The sequence below is a fragment of the Drosophila takahashii genome, chromosome 3L (assembly GCF_030179915.1).
Source record: "Drosophila takahashii strain IR98-3 E-12201 chromosome 3L, DtakHiC1v2, whole genome shotgun sequence".
In the NCBI taxonomy this organism is placed as follows: domain Eukaryota; kingdom Metazoa; phylum Arthropoda; class Insecta; order Diptera; family Drosophilidae; genus Drosophila; species Drosophila takahashii.
In genome coordinates, this window is record NC_091680.1 from 10000001 (window position 1) to 10014778 (window position 14778).

Genomic DNA, 14778 nt, shown 5'->3' on the forward strand with positions numbered 1-14778 from the left:
CTGGCATCGCACAATTTTTTCTCAATCTTATTTTTGTTTCTCCTCCTTTGCCTTTTAGGCCGCGCCTAATCGGAATTTGTGCGCAGGCGAGGAGATGGAGGAGGATCCGGAGGAGGAGACCCCCAAGATCACTGGAGATCAGTGGCAGCGACAACGCTTTGATGTTGTAATTAACTTTCATTAGACTAGGCAAACAGCTCGCAAAAAAATTATCGCAAAAACGTTGGTAAAAACTCAAAGAAATCTCTTCAAATTTGGAACTTCCGTAAGCGAATCTCGCATTTAAGTCTTTAGTTGGGTTTTTTTCGCGGCTTACCTTCTTTTTTTTTTGGCACTTCCCGGTAGAGGGGCAAACTAAATTTCACTTTCGCTACACAATATCAACAGCGATTTAAGTGTGTGCTATATTTAAGTATTTACTCGGCCAACAATACAAAAAGTGAGCTCAACAAAAGACAAATAAACTTTAGCTGGAAATACCCTGTAAGTTTTTGGGAAGAACTTTTTTTGTTAAAAAAGATTAAAAACTTAAAATAAAATGAAATATTGAATAAAATATTTTTTTAATTTTAGAAGTACTTTTGTTATTGAAATTATTTTTTATTTAATTTATTAAAAATCAAGAAAGGGGTTATATAAACATTAGAAAAATACTACAATTAGATGCACTAGTTTTTCTTTAAAAAATGTTACCTACAAGGTATCTTCCAGTCGTAGATAAATATTTTATTTATTTTTTCCTTCAACTCCTATTTACCTTTTCAACTATTTCTTTTGGTCATGCGAATTCGTTTTTTCAAGGCGCGTTGATTGTTTTTCTTCCCCCACCACCGCCTCAACCCTTCTCGGAAAAAAAGAATTGGCCAAAAAAGACAAACGATCCATGGGAAAGCCGCAGAAATCGAGATTCAAGCATTCAAATGAGATGCGGAGAGACCTGAAGTATTTGCCTTGATTCCGCTCAATTGGCAATTTCGGAAAGAAAGTCCCCCATGCGCGTCCAAAATGCGAGTCCGAGTGCCAGAATCCCGCTGAGCTGCAGTTTTGGCCACGCGGAGCCACTTGGCCAACTACTTGACTACCCGAAGATCGTGTCCAAGTGGCCTGCTGAGTAATTAATGACTCGAACCCCGAAATTTCTTCGCCCACCAGGTCCTCTTCTAATTAAATAAACAAAATAAGTGGTTGCGAAAATTTTTGGCACAAAACCCCTAGGAGATAAACCCATAAGCTTCTTTGTAATTAAAATAAAACTTTCCATTTTAGATAAAGGGATGAAACCAAAAAATTACACCGAAGTTTCCCAGTTAAGATTAAAAAAAATGAAACAGAATAAAAAAGTATGTAAATAGTTTGTTTTTCTGAATTTTAAATAAAAGTTTCTAAAAAATAAATAGGTCACCTTAAACCCAAGATTTTTGCAAAAACTTTGGGAAGATAAATATGCAAGTTTATCGCTTACTTTCATTTTCAAGAAGCAAGATTTTGGCCTGAGTACGAAAAAATCATTTGAGGAAAATCATATTAATGGAAAAAATAACCATTGACAGGCAGCGGCAGCTGGAGAAGAAAAAAGAAAGAGCACCGAAGGCAAAAGGAAAAATATAATTTAGGTGCAAGAGAAAATTCAAGCGCATCATGCGAGCAAAGGTTTTTCCCCATCACCATTGCCATGCCATCCCATACCATACCATCCCATGCCTGGATGACAGAAATGATGATGAATACGCGTTGGCAGCAGCAGCCAGCCCAAAAGCCCCTTGGTCCCCCCTGTTCAAAAGTAGTGGATATGGCAACAAAGCCGCAGACATCATCAGCAGTTTTAACGGCTGCCAAAGTTGCCAACGCTTCCAACTTGCGGGTGTTGCGGTGGCCTGTTGTTTCTGTTGTTGCTGTTGTTGCCGAGGTCTGTCACACCATCGCTGACTGACAGACATGTGAGGAAAGGTCTACACAGTCAGTAAAAGATTGGAACGGGGGTCTTGAGAAATTCAACCCTACAGAAAAAAGAAAAACTTTTTTAGTACACAACAATATTTTCAACAAATTTTAATTTCTGCTCTTCCAAAATAGGTTGTAACTATTCTTTAGAAAGAAAGTAACTAAAAACTGAAAAACTTCAAAATAAATCCTATAACTCATCTCTCATCAGCCCATTTTCAATTAATAATTATAATAATAAATAATTATAAAAATATATGCTTATTGACCACTAAAAATGTATCGAAAATATAGTGGGAAAAAGGAGGGGTTAGACTTAAGGGGTCTTACATTAAAAAGTTAGACTTTTTCGCTTTATTTATGTCAAATAAAAAAAAGTAAAAATGTAATAGTTTTTAATCCTTAACTAATTGTATAATTATTTATTCTTTAAAATGTCATATTTATTTTCTCAGTGTACGCGGTAGTATTGGGAGTATCCAGGTGAACCTGGCTTGCAATTGCACTTAATGAAGCCGCTTCCAACACGGAGCAGCAAAAACAATGTCAGCCGGCGAGAGCGCGAAAAATGTTTCAATAATTTAATGCAAATGCACAATAACAATTGCCCCACACTCCGGCGGCGCTTCCCTCATAAATATAACAATTTTCAAAATACATTTTTAATGAACTCATAAAAATCATTAAAACTCATGGCATGTTGTCAATCCTTTGTCTCCGTTGCTGTGTGGTCTCCGGATGGTTGGGATTTCATGGGAGATGGCAGATAAGGCAGATGGTGAGTGCCAGATCTGTTTTTTTTATTTCACCAACAGTTGCAACATGGTGGCATTACCTGCGATAGGATCTGCATTTCAGGGTAAATTAACTTTGAAATGCGATTTGAATTGGGTGTTTGAACTGGGGGAAAATGTATGCAGAAATTAGGGCTTTAAAGAGTAGATAGTATCGTGATTAAGTGGATAAACTCTTTACGTTGGGAAACGTAATCGTTTGAGTCAATGTAAAAATTACGAGTTTTCAAGATCATTCATCATATCAGGATTAAGTCACAAAATCGTTTAGATTAGTTAGTTAGTTAGGAATATTTTTAAGTGAGTTTTTCAAGTAAGAACTGAAAAAAAAGTATAAATATTTATTCATATTGTATTATTTAAAACAATCCCCTTCTAAGCACCACACCAACCCCTTTTCATATAATCCCCCGATAGCCGATTAATCTTCACTAATAATTCCGTGATGAATGTGAGAAAACAATCTGGGATTATGGTAATTCTAACAACAACCTTTCACCATAAAACACATTTATGCCGAGATATGAAAGACAGCGATGAAGCTGCGACCATCCTTTTCTTGGTTTATCCATTTAAATGGGTTTTAGCAGAAATGTTTGAGAAAATTAAATCAAAACATTTGGACAGCTTCCTTTGGTACATTTACAAATTAAAATTGGCAACCGCAAGCAAAGGAGGCAAAACTGAAGAGGACAAACCAAATAGCCACAAGAAACGGACCAACAGAGTGCGACAGAGACGGATGGGGTCGACGGGGTCGGGGGGAAAGAGAGAAAAGATAGCTACCAATTGAAGCTGGGCTTGAACCATACGCAAACTGTCTTGGGAGGTTGGTTAGTGGTAACAGGCGGAAAGGCTGGCAGAGGGGGTAATTAAGAGCGTGGGACGCTGTAGAAAAACCACGGAAAATATGCGTCCAACTTGGAAAATAGAAAACTGACAGGGACAGAAGAAGCAGAGAGGAAAAAGTAAAATCAAGAAATATGATAAACATGCGAAACATTTTTACAAGCCAATTTCGTAGCTCTTCACCAAAGATTGTTTTTTTTTCTCCTATTTTTCTCGGAAAAAAACGGGGTCAGGAAAATCACTTTCATTGGGCTTAGAGAGTCGGTAGAAACTTCTTTATAAAGCCATTTTTGAGGCCATTGCTGAGTCCCCAAAGAATGCAACGCACAACGAATGTTGAAATATGGCATTAGAGATCGGGAATGGTATTATTTAATTTGCATACAAACCAGTCTAAGTCGAGGTCAGGGCAAGAAGATATAGATACCATGTGCTATCTTCCACTCAAAAGTTCTCGTTGCCCGGGACAGTTACAAAAAAGCAGAAAAAGAATCGACAGGGCTGAAAGAAATGCAAATGCGTCGATGTCATACAAAAGACTTATGGTCGGACAAAAGGCCAAGAGTTGTCCACTTTGTTAGCCAGTTTACTTCACCTCCTCACTGGGTCATAACGTTTGACACCTTTTCGATACTTCTGCCGACAGAGGTCCAATGGTCAGTGGTGCAACTAAATCAGCTAGGTGTATTCAAAATATGCTTTAAACTTCAAGTTTATGACCCAAAAAAGATGGGATAAAAACGAAAGCCGGGATAAGCTAAATATACAAATACTACACAAAGTGTAAGATTGAATTTAAATAGAAAATAAATAAATAAACAACAAATAAATTATTACAATTTCTAATGATTTTTAGTTAGAACTTAAAAATGTTGTCTCTAATTTAATTATTTTTGTTCTTTTCGTGTAATTGTAATGGAAATGAACCATTAAGTTAAGACCCTCTTAAAAGACTTCTAATTTAGTTTACAAGATGTTTAAAGCAGTGATACTATTATAGAATGGTCATAACAATACAGAAGTCTAAACGCGATGGAATTTCTACAAAATGCTTAAATTCCAACGCCCAAATTATCCTCATAACCCAAGCGACCCCCGTCATAACTGTAATAAAAACAAAGACCAGCGTAATAAGGGTCATCTTAGCCCCGGAAATGAACACTCAAAGAGTACTCAGAAAAGGATTTACGATATAATATGGGCCATAAAAATATTACACAAGTAAATAGCAGCCTTCGCTAAGACAGTAAACCGTACTATAAACCCGAAAAGGAGACTGAATCCGAGAACAACTTCATTACTGCTGACAATGATTAGAGAGAGCAGCGACAATTTGTGCAAGTTTATTGCGGTTTATTTCGGTCTTCGGTCCCACAAAACTCCCGCGCGAAGGTGATAACTTTCAACGGTTTCACGTTTGAAATTGACTTTGTAGCTTTGCAGCCTTAGTAGATTGCTGCAGATGCAGCTACCACTCGACTCTGTGGGAAATTAATGAATTAAGCGGCGGCGTAGAAGAAACAAAAAATGGAAATAAGTAATGCTCACATTACATTAGGGGGTATACACCGGGAAGTTTTTACTAAGATAAAATTAAATAAATAAGTTTCAGATTTGCAAGATTTTAGATCTTTTTGCATTAAATATGAATATCTATATTAAGAAAATTTAATAAAATTATCCAAGACAAGTAGAAAAATAACATATTTGTTGAATTTTAGAGTAGCCATAATATAGAATAAATAATATCAATATTATTAATAAATTTAGGAATATTTTTAAAGGTTTTTCAGAGTGCAGAAGAAGATGCCAAGTGGCTATGCCAGAGTATCGCGACTTTAACTCATTTCCACGACACTCAAATGAGCAAAAATTATTGCGGTTAAGTACGCGAGCGCAGAGATTTTCCAACTTCGGCTGACTAAATCGGAAAGTAAGCAGAAGAAAATCCCGTCCCGTCGGCTGGCTTGTTAGAAGGAAAAGAAAACAGCCAGCCAGATAGAGATGGATAGATGGAAAATTGCAATCCGTCGTCGAGGGAATTTTCTCCGTTCCTTTGTCGCCATTCGATGGCAGCGCGAATCGTGAATTAAATTTAAACGGCAGAAAAATACAAAATAAATAAATGGGACAAGTGAGCGAGAGCGACTAGCGAGATTTTAGCGGGCGGCCAGAGTGTGGAAATTATAGGGCCTCCTAAGCGAACAGATCTGTGCAGTTTCGGTTTGTCTTGTCATTGATACGATTCGAGGGAGACGGGACTACTACTCGGAATGTGTTGCCTCCAAAAGGAAGTACGTGATGGAGGAAAGTTTGCCCTGCAAGAAATTCAGAAATAACTTTGATCTAAGAAAAAAAAAACAAATTGTTTGCTGTTATTAATACTCTATTATTTGTTTCTTGACTGGCAAAAAAGTAGAATAGAGATTAGCATTTATTAAATAAGGAATTTTAACTATTAGCTGGAAACAAAATATTTATTTATTATAAACCACCCATCCCAAATTCTTATAAACCATCATTGGCTCACTCTAATCCCCTCCTGGGTAACAATAAAAACTGAAATTTTTCACTCACTCTTCTGGATGCTAACCATCTCTAGCAGCTGATTGGAATCGGATAGATAGAAAGACAGAGCGGCAGATAGAGAAACACAACTGATAGGGTCTGAGAGGCGGGCGACCAAATTGGCACATTAGACAAATTGTTGGCATGACGGCAGAGTCTCCAAAGCCAGGGGGCTTACATCTCAATAACAATATCATTGCGATCGAAACAGCAGCCGCAAGAGACGAGTCAGGGAAAACTGAAAACTGAAAATGCCAAATGCAAAATGCATAATGGAAGAAAGTTGAATGAAACTTGCCCATCGTCGATCGTCATAAATCAAACCGCAAAAAACCCGCAAAGATTCATCAGTCAATCAGCCGAGTGGATCGGCCGATGCGATCAAATGTCAAGCCCACACCTCACAGCTTTCAACCTTATATCCATCCCAGTCACAATTTAAGCCATCATTGACCCATTTTCCAATACCCATAGCAGCCATCTCCCATCGCCACTTGGGAATAGGCTGCCAGCCATGATGATGATGATAATGACGAGGATGATGCCTCGGCCATGTTCCGTAACGTGTCGCCATTTAATTGGCTTCGTGTGAAGTTCAAGAAAACTTTGCCAAATACCCAGTATGGTGCCGCACCACCCTTCCCCTCCCACTACTCTGCCCCAGTCTCCGGCGACTTTGACACTTTAGACTGGCTTGTCTAACAAAAAATAAAAATAGAGCGGGCTGAAAAAAAAAGTTGGGAATGTGTAACTTTCAAGGTGTCGGCAGTTTCTTTATTTACTTTTCAGATATACCCTTAATGGGTCCCTTGACTTAAAATATCAAGCACATTTTGTTGGGAATAAGTAAACATCTAATTAAATCCTTATACTAGTAACCCAGTCTTTGCAAAGATTTATTTTCTGATTCAAAAAAGATTTTTCCAGGACACAGCAGCTATAGCTACAGATTATAGGCAATTTCAAATTACCTCTTAACCAGAGAATAAATAAATAAAATGCAATATGATTAACCTAATAAATTCTTATATTGTAAATAAATTTATTTTACATATTTCAGTTCACTCATTAAATAAATACCTATTTATTAAAGTCTTTTAATTTTCAAAACTATTCAGTTAGTTGGGGAATTTTGTAATAAATAATTTTTTAACTCAGAAATAAAAAAATTTAAGAATACATAATCAAAAATTATGTTGAATGTTTCTGTACCTTAAATACTCGTCAGCTAGTTTATATATTAGTATTTAAAGTTTCTAATATCAATCCGTATCAGTTAGGGTATTATTTTTGTGCCCTCACATCTTCTGAGCTCATCGGATGTCGTCTAAACAATTTTTCAAAGAATTTTTCGTCATGCGCTTTAATTAAATTTTGTCAGCCTTCTTTTTGTGTGGTGTCATGGCCCGAACAGACCTGCCGGTCTGCTCTGTCGTACTGGCCTGGTCTCGTTGGTCTTGTGGGTCTGGCTGACATTGTTGACAATGACTTTGTGTTGTGTGGCTGCTACTGTGATGTCACTCACATGACCAAAAAACAAAAAAAAACAGCAGCATTAAAAGCACAGCAGGGAGATGGAAGTGGCACTGAAACCGGCTCAGATTGCATGGCATGTCCAAGAGGCCAAACCAAATACATAATTACAAATTCATTTGGCACAATTATGCGGCACAGTTGCAATTGCCAAGTGCAATTGTTGCACACACACGACACAGATTTAATTGCATTTGGCAAACGGGCGCAACAAGTGGCAGAAACCCTGGCTAAAAAAAAAGATAAATAAATAAAAGCCAAGCACGCAAGAACTAGGAAATTAATAGTGTTGGCGTTATTTAAGTATGAATGGTACCAGGTACATGTCAAAAATATAACTAAGCAGTAATTTTAAATGCTTTTTGAAAATTTTAAACAAAAAATATTGAATGGCATTTTTATTGAGAGTAAATATGTAAAATTTTATTTAAAGAAAAATGTATTTTTAAAAATAAAATAATATTGTGTTACAAAAGTTCTTAACCAAAATTCAAAAAATAACCTTTGGCCAAATTAAATATATTTTATTTGGTTTATTGTTATCCTTTTGGTTCCCTTATACCAAAAGTAAGTCCCAAGTCATGTACCCAGCTACTTGGCATCACTGAAAATTGCCAGGTTAAAACGCATAAAAATTGCTACCTCGGCAGACGGTAAATTAAGAAACTTAATGCGAAAGGCGAAGATTGAGGATTGGGGAGTAGTAAGGCAAATTAGGGAAACTCGCAGCTTTTGCCACGATTTTAATTTGTTTTCAGCCGCCGTAATTCATTTGCAGGCGACGCATCGCGATAAATGGCAATGGGACGCAATTAGTTCGTGGGGGGTGTCAGTTTTACGAGTATCTGGGATCTTCCGATCGAGTTAGATAGAAGGTGCCGATAACCGCAACTGGTTTCTGCAGCTGGCTTATCTAGTGCGTGTGCATATGGGAATATATCCAGAGATAAATTCTAGTTTTTCCAGTGCCGCTTTCACATGGAGGAAACTGAACTCCGGCATCCCAATCCCGATCATCATAATCGGGAAATAAGTGAAATAAAAATGAGGAGGCCGAACCAGTTGCCAGTTTGCTGCTGCAGGCAAATTCAGAGTCAGTGGCATTTAGAATTCGTTGTAATCGCCTCTATTTGCAAACCCAGAGAATCTTCGAGGATTAAGAACACAGCTGATTTTTCCCGGTTTTGCAGAGCTTAATCAATGGATCTTAATTGATTATTTACCTGGCGTTGGTTAAGTAATAATCAATTTAATTCTTTATTAATGTCATCTCAAGTTGGATTTTCTTGTTAAATACTAATTTTTTAACTACTAGGAAATTGGTAAAGCTTTCGAATGGATACAAATATTATTTGAGTTTAGCAAGCAGATTTTTCATGCCCCATAAAAATATCAATAAACTCTCGACAAATCCATGACTAAACTCATTTAAGGTTAAATATCTTTAGGGAATAAATAAATGGTTAAAATAGATTACTTCATTTGAAAGCTTTGAACTTTAGCTACGGCCCAGATCAGCGAATTGGTTAGATCACAAACAGTTAGAACAGTTGCCAAGCCCATGCGATGATCATTTAGGCCATTAAATGGCTATCTGCACCGGAACCCATCTGGCGGGGCATTTGACCCACAATTGCTGCCCGCCAACTGCTCTAGTAAGTCTAAAGCATCTAGGCATCTAAACATCTTCACATCCTGAGCCACCGAAAATTGCCGACTTAAGCATTTCGAAATCAATTTAGCAGACAATGGTAATTACCGCGGTAAAGCCTGTCTGTCTGCATTTGGATCTGGATCTGGATGTGGGGATCTCGAAAGCTCAGTGGTCTCTTATGTTGCGGATTATGCAATGGGCCCGTCAAGAGTTGGCCACCGGTTCGGACATGATTGTTTCAACACCAACTGCGCCCCTGGGAGTCAACGAACCTGTGACAGCTGGGCGCAAAAAATGGCGCAATCTTTTACCAAAAAAATAAAGAAAAAGAAGAAAATAAAAATAAAAAAATAAAGCCTTCAACCATTTCCCCCACATATGCAACGGTACCTGAATATAAACCCAAAGTGGAACATTAAAGAACTTGCCCATTACGAAACTAACGAAAAAACGATCACGGTACGGTTGGGTATTCCGACTACAAGATACCCGCTTATGTATTTATGTGCTCATATTTTAAAGGTGGAAATTAGCCGGAATCCAAAACGTTACAAGGCATGCAACAAGAGTCTCATAATTACTGGAATGAAAATTCAATAAGCACTACTGTTTCACGTTTCTGCTTGCATTAACTTAATTTGTCGGAATAAACATGGTTTACGGTAGTCAAGCAAAATACATTGTGTTAGGTTTACATTAAAATTTTAGATTATTTTGGAAAGGATACAAAAGTGGGCCACAGAATTAATTCTTGAAAAATTATGTAACACGTAATTTAAAGGTAAGGAATTTTTAAAGATTTTTTGTTTAAGCGTACGTTTATGAAAAGTTTTGTATAGATTTCGGAAATTATTTACATTAATAGAAATTAATCATTACAAAGTCTAATAATATTATTAAACATTTTAAAAAATAATACAAATAAGTTGCTATGTTTGTTTGCAAAGAATTCAAATAGCATTTAAAGAAAACGGTTTGTTTCCGGATAATTGATTTATTTGTATTCTAATTATGACAGTTCGTTGGATAATTTGACTAAAAACATTTGTATTTATATTGAACATCTTTGCTCTTCATATTATCAAATTTATTATTATCATATTAATATTATTTATTTATTTAAATCGTATTTCACATATAAACATACATACAAATATTTTTCATATCAATACAATATACCCTTGAACCCTACGAATATATTGGGTAGTAAAACAGAGCCGAACTTGAAGAGCCGCAGAAGAACAGTTCAAAGCCCCGGCAGGCAGTAGCGGCAACTGCCACAAGTACGAGTATATTTAATAACAAATAGATGAAGAGGCGAGGCGGAGGAAGTGCACCAGGAGCAGAGCCACATCAGCGGAGACTTCGGGGGCGCCGCTAATGAGCGACAGGCGGACACCCCGAGGCGTCCGATCTCCCGAGTCCCGAGTTCGAGATGAGATATTCCCTCGATCCGTCGCCCGAGAACACTTGTCATAAACAGCTAATAGACGCGTGCAGCGACAACTTGATTAATTGAAACTAAATGGGTCCGAGTCTTCAGATTGCAGCTAACGCTGCGTGCCGAACAACAATTAGAAACGGTAAGAAAAAAAGAACTCAACTCAACCGAATAGAACTGAACTAAACCGATCTGGCAGGAAGTGCAGCACACAACTTGGGCACAATTAAGCAAATGACAAATGGCATCAAATTGCATGCAAAATGCTAAGATGGTAAAATGGTAAAATGGCAAATTGCAAATGGCCGAGGCGCCATCAAGATGCCGGAACGAGGGACCAAGGTGATCTTGGTCATTGAACGCAGCAGCAGCAACAGCAACTTACTGCACAGCAGCAACATGTTGCACATTCCAAGCGTTGTCCGTTAGCGGCTGGTGCAGTTTTAATAAATTTAAATGTGGCCAGCGAACAACAAAGAAGCTGTCATTTGAGCGGCCAACGAGAATCGGTAATTGATGCCAAGGTTGCACGGGAAAAAAATGCCACCAAGCCTGGTCATCAACTCGGCCATTTTTCACCTATTTGTGGAATATGTGTAATTTTCTTCAACAACCTGTCACTTTAAGAAATCAATTTCATAAGAAATTCGAGTACAAATTTTAGAGTAAAGTTTTAAAAATTGCCAAGCATGCGATAGATCACCAAAAAAATATTTTTAACTCATTTATTTTTAATATTTATACTTTATAAATTTTTTAAAATTAAAAAAAAATTAAAACAGTTCACAAGATATTTTAAGACATGTCAAACACCATTTTTTCCCCGTGTGCCTACCACAGCAATTGTTGCTGCTGAAATTGTTCATTCTCATGGCTTATCAGTGAATTTGCGAGCATTTCTTGTGGCATTAGTTACCCACGTATTGCATAATGCACGGCAGCAACTTGCAACATCTGCTGCAACTGCAACTGTACCAATGCCAATGCCACGGAGACTTTTTGGGCTGCGATCAGGCACCGGCTATTACACAAATAACAGCTAATAACAGTAATAATTCAAATTAATTTCGCACCATTTGAAATCATTATGTGATAAAGAGAAGATACCGCAGAGACCTCGGCCAAGAAAAGCGGAGGAGTCGCAGCAGCGGTATCAAGATCGCTATTAAAATAAAAATGAAGACAAAACTTTGGCAGATAAAAAAAGAGCAGCACTAAAATGGCACCGAAATAGAGAGGAGAAGGAAAACCGAACCGAAGCGAAGGCAACCGAAAGCCAATAAAGTCTTGGCCAAAAGGAAAAAGTTGCGCAGAAAAATTACCGCCAAAGACCAAAAGATCAAGCCAGAGGGAAATAAACAACAACAACGGCAGGAGGAAAAAGCGGCTAGAAAAAAAAGAAGATTGCTATTGGCACTTGAGCAGCAGCAGCAGCAACATCGTGCTGCGTCTCCCTCTCTCTTTCACTCATTTAAGCCGCACTGCACAAAATTGTTTATATTTAAGAACGATTTTAGATAAATAGGAAATAATAAAGACAATATCTAATATCTTAGACCCGAAAGATAAAAAATATTTCAAACATTTCATGATCAATATTGATTTTAAAATGGCAAAGATCAAAGATCTGTTATCAGGTTAAAGAAAAAAATTACGAATTTTTCAGTTTGTTTTTTTTTTTTTTTTTTTTTTTTTTGATCAAAATAACTCTTTATCTTATTAGATAAAATGCTGATAAAAAGTCTCCCATTTCTAAAGGCCTTTTAAATATTTTACGATTTTAATTTGCAGTGTAATTTAATATTACATGTTTTTTAATTAGTTAAATTTAACAAGACACTTGACTAATCAATATTTAATATTAAATACAATTTGTTTCAGTGCAGATCATGCTAAACAGTTGCTGCCTGCAGTAAAATAAGAAGAAGACAGCATAGAAAAAGGGCAAAAGCATTTTCATAGCTCAGTAAAGTTCAAGAGTTGCTGCAGTGCTGCAGCAGCAGTTGCTGTTGCTGTTGCTGTTGTGTTGCTGCTGTTGTACTTAGATGATCGTCGGTCGCATATTTTATAGCAAGCAAAGAATGCAGACGCCGCCGCCATTGCGTTGATGTTGCTGCTGTGTCTGGGCGATGTTGCTGCTGTGCCCGCTGCATATGCACAAAAGATAAGAGACGAAGAAAGTTGCAACCACGCAACGGCAACGGCAGCAGCAGCACCCACTCACAGCAGCAACAGCAACTGTTGCAGAAGGAGCCAACCATTCCGGCGTTTATCCCATAATGATTATAAACGCCTTATGTGTGTCAGAGACGAAAGCCAAATAGCTGACCACTTTTCCACCCATTCCACATGCTAATGAAGGAAGCGCCTGCAGCCTTGTCAACGTTCTACTGCGTTCTACCATTCTATTTTTTCTATTTTCCCCCCTTTTTTTTGGGTTCCGAGATGGCTCTGGGCTCTCTCCATTAGGTGGCTCTAAAAAGGGCTAAGGAGCCCAGCCTCTTTCTCACAAATTACACCACATTTGCCGCTGGCAAATTTCTGCTGCTGCCACAGCAGCAACACACATACACAAACCCATGAGCAACTAGCAACTGGCAACCAGCAACTTGCAACTAGCAGCACAAGCAGTAGAACAAACATTTCCCGCATCTATCAGGTGCATTGATCTATGGCTATTTTTTTAATTAACGCTCAGTTTCTTTTATTGCGCGGCTACGTGAAAAATGGGAAGTTCCACAACAGCCTTTCCGCTGAACTTGAGCTTCAGCTTCAGTTGGCAACGTTTTCTTATTAGTTCATTTGTTATTGTTTTATTGCAGTTCCCAGGCGGTAGGGAAATTGTTCGCAGCCAAATAGTTGGCTAGGAAAATGAAAGGAGATAGGGAGAAATGTTTAATGGCATTTTTAATGCTCTTTGGATTTTGTAAAAACATAATTGGGATTTTATAAAGATTAAGAAATCCGATCGCTGTAATATGCTCGATAAATGTAAGGTGATGCTTAAATAAATTCATTATTTATTTATCTTCATTACGCTTTTATTTTTTTGTTAATAATTTTAGGTAACCCAGATATAATAAACTAATATTCAAGCATTTGAATGTGAAAAACACTTTTTTAAATGCCTATTTATTCAAATTAGTTTTTTGTTTTGCTTCCCTCCAATATTTTAAAGCTCTCTATGTTAGTGTATAAATATGAGAACTCTGTGAAATGGAAATGGATGAGCCGCCTGAAGTTCATTAGAAGTTCTAAGCACGATCGGGGCTATAGATCACCCAGAGGGAGAAAGGTCTCGTGAAACGAAGAAAGAAATGATACTGGGAGAGAGAGTGTTCGATGTAGAGCTACATATTTCCCAATCTGCAATTAAGAAGGCCGCGACAAATTATGTTTAATGCGAAAGCATTTAGCTAAATTGAACCAGAGAGAAACCAAGAATTTTTAGCTGGTTTTGGGGAAGTGGTGTTAGGTGTTAGTTGGCTCGTCTGGTTCTGCGAGTACCAGTCCAAATCGATGACAGACTAAACGAGCCAAGTTGACATTGAAGCGAAAGCAGCTCAAGAATCAGGCCGTCGTGCAGAGAAAGAAAATAATAGCTAACTTGTTTTAGGAAAAAATATCAAAATAAACTGAGTACAAGGACAAAAGAAACATATTTTCGTTCAATAATTTTGGTTTATTAAATAAGAAATTAAATCTTAAAGGTAAAATAACTAGTTAGACATGTTCTCAATTCCTTAAAAATGTGCTATAAATTATTAAGATAGACTTTTGTAATTAGATATATTTTCCTGATGCTCCTTAAACTTAGTTGGAGATGCAAGAAAGATTAAGAACTTTTCGCGAATTTCACCTATCGACTGGTAGTTTTCTCCGTGTATCTCGGCGTATTCCTCGCTCGGCCGACGTGTGTCTGGAATGACTAATTGAATAGAGCATGGGCTCGTATATCTCGCAGATACGTATCCGCCAGATACGTTAAGGAAGGCGTG

General features: G+C 37.4%; 1 protein-coding gene across 2 annotated transcripts in view; it reads right to left on the reverse strand.

The window, feature by feature from the left end:
* The window catches only part of LOC108067186 (elongation factor-like GTPase 1), an 81749-nt gene that overhangs the window by 32652 nt on the left and 34319 nt on the right, over window positions 1-14778 (reverse strand). The window lies entirely within an intron of this gene.